Raw genomic sequence first — 3,525 nt, 5'->3', positions numbered from 1 at the left:
CACACTATCTCATTTAGTATTTTCTTTTTTAATTTAAAATATTATTTCTTTGCACTATGTTGTTGTCTGGTGCTGATGTAGAACGGAGCACGGACACACACACACACACACACACACACACACACACACACACACACACACACACACACACACACACACCTGAGACCTACTGGGGCTGTAAGGCCTGAGACCTACTGGGGCTGTAAGGACCTGAGACCTACTGGGACTGTAAGGACTATATTTTGCATCTCATTGTGCATCCCTGTGTTATAGAATGCCAATAAATGAACCTTGTACCTTGTTGTTGTTACTAAGAGTCAGGGGATAAGATAAGAGAAAGGGGATAAGATATCAGAATGTGTATTACTCAGGCAAGACCAAATTTGTTTTGCACTGAACATCCGCCACCATGTAACATGACTATGAGTTTGTTTACCTTAGTTGATACCAAAATGTCAAGCAAAGTGATGTCCCCTTGCCAAAATAAATTATTAAATAAACAAACAAATCATAATCTGTTCTCGCTTATTACTGTTAAGTAATAAATGGCGCTGTAGAACCGCGGCCTCGTACCCATCACAGCCGTGCTGATATTAAGTATAACAGCACTCCCTCTCGTGTGATATTGCTTAGATGTTCATATGCCAATGGGCCATAATGTTGTCTTTCAATGTCATCCTCCCCTACTTTTCACCCCTTCATATCAATCGCTGGACAGACATTTGCTGATCTAATCTAATCTACTAATTAGTCAAATCTATATGAGCCCCAGGAAATAGGGGACAATAGAAAAATCAAATTTTCTTTTCTTTGTCTTACATGTGTAAACATACATGCTCTGTGTATATGTTTTCGATGTACTTATTGTTTTAAGACTGTAATTTCAACGTTAGTATTGAAGCAGTATTGAAATGACATTAAACTAAGACAATAAGATGGTTATCATAATTTTTCAAATCTTTATTTGTTTGGACCATTGTTTTTGTCATACAATTCTCTATGTATTATCTATCTCTCCTTTAATCTAAAGTGAAAGCAAAATTATATGTGTATATACATGAGAATATACATTATATATGGCATAGTGACGCCTAGTGGTAGGACTGGTAACATTACAAACATACATAGATTTCGAAATCTATGTCTGCTTTTAATGTTACCAGTCCTCGTTGCTTCTTCTTCTTCTTTTGTTGTTTAAACAGCATCATCGTTCTAAAGGTAACTATTATAAAGTTAACTGGTAATGCACCTAAAAGCTGTTTGCCATACACCCAGACATCAGTAGAATGGAAACACCCAGACATCAGTAGAATGGAACAGCCCGTTGAAATCGACGTGTCTACGTAGACACGTTAAAAAAATCGACGTGTGGAATTGACGCCTAGAGGAGACGTGTGGAGACGTGCCGTAAATGTGATCATGGCCTTCCATACAATCTACTCACAAAACGTCTTGCACACGTGTCTACTATACTGCAATAGCATACCGGTCTCTTTCTCTCAATAATAACATAGGCCTTAATTACTTGAGTATAAATGAACACATCTAAACCGCTATCACTGGTTATTTTTGTGGAAATTCAATGAAAATTCAAAACCAGATTGATATTAACACACAAATACAGCAGCCTACTAATCTCCCACTAGATGCTACCGCTGCATCGCAGCTACATGACACGTGATGTGACTGACAGTTCCAACAGCCATCCTTCATTAATTTAAAACATCGTTGCAAAAATATTCAAGAATTTTACAGATTAACCTTGGATTGTGTCAGATGGTGTCAACTAGATAGATAGCTTTTTCGACCTCATGGTAGCTAATGCTAGATAATGGGGACCAGTCACGGATTCCTTAGACAAAATGGAGTCGCACGTCATCCATTTTCTTTATTTGCGAGCATGCACCGTACACCGGTTACAACGTTAGCTGTTCCCGCTTGTTAGCTTAGCTTCCCCACCCTGCTCTCACTGACGGGGACCCAATCAAATGGTGTGGCATAATTAGCTAGCCGTTCTAGCTCAAACACAAACACGTAACCCTTAACTAACACAACAGAACATTTTTTTACGGACATTATGACCTTGGCGGTGTTTTTGGACGATTATTAGCTGGCCCGAACACGGCCGAACTGGGAAATGCAGGGGAATGTGCAGATTAGCGACGGCACAGCCTGCCATTGTCCTGGCTAACTAGGGAACCAGGGCCCGTGTTCGCTACACTATTAATAAACCTGCTACTACACAGTGACACCACTGCCTAAAACCTGGACAAGTTGCCAGGAGTTATGTATGTTTTAACGTGACTCAGAAAATTGTTAAAAATGAGCACCTTTCTCTCATCACTGTAGCTGCTACTTCTCCTGTTGGGCTCCAACGTGCTGATCTCTAATCGACCAGTTCCACAAAAACACGTTTTGATATGGGATTTAAAGATCAAATATTTTCATACAAATGCAATTCTGTTCAGACTTGATGGTAATACTTATGCTAATATCACCCTGAAACTACATTTTATCGACAAAAACTCACCGCAGCAGGAGGAAACATGGCGACGGGCGAACGCAGATTGACTGTCGAGGGCGCTTCTTCACCGGGATTGAAGGTGTGGTCAATTTAACACTCAGAGTGCCAAAATCCACGCCTACCCGGAAACACGTCACGATTTAACAAGCGGACACTTTCAAGAACTGACTCAAGTGTTAGTTTTAGAAGATAATTTCAGTGTTAAAATAACACTGACCTCTGTTAATTTACACTAACACTGGACAATTAACACCGGCAGTTTTGCTGTGTATATATATATATGAAATAAAAGGAACATATTTTTGCTATTCCTTCTAAATTGCTGACCTTTGTATTTTGTTTGTATATGGGTTTATATGCTTACCTGGTTTACAATTACAATTACATACACTTATCTGATTTGTTTGTAAGCAAGAAGAGAGTTACAGTAAATTTGAAAGTGTTAAATCAACACTTTAAGTGTTACATTTAACACTGACATCGTGTACATATGGTCCCACCCTACACAGTGTAAAAAGTACACTGATCAAAGTGTTAAATGTCTAGTGTTGATTTAACACCAAATAGTGCTAAAAATGAACACCGCACTACACTGGCCAGTGTTCATCACATTTAACACTAAGGGGTAATCAACACTTTAGAGTGTTATATTGACACTCACTAGTGCTGATCTGAGGTGACTCTTAGTGTAAAATGGGTTTTCACTCTGTCCAGTGTTAATGTAATTACTCACTAGTGCTGATCTGGGGCGACTCTTATTAGTGTAAACATGTGTTTTAACTCTGTCCAGTGTTGTAAATTACAATGTAATTACTATCTCCCTTGTAAATGGAAATCAAGGCACTAGGAATTCACAATACATTCAAGAAAAATGTTTAAAACATTAAAATATGTTCTTAAAATGTTTATTTAAGAACAAACAATTCAAACATAACATTTGACCTATAGGCAAATAAGGTCACTACACACCACTATCTATAGATTTTGACCTATAGACAAAT

This window comes from Nansenia antarctica, assembly GCF_963989245.1.
Source record: "Nansenia antarctica genome assembly, chromosome: 11".
Classification (NCBI taxonomy): domain Eukaryota; kingdom Metazoa; phylum Chordata; class Actinopteri; order Argentiniformes; family Microstomatidae; genus Nansenia; species Nansenia antarctica.
Note: the sequence above shows the minus strand (reverse complement) of the source record.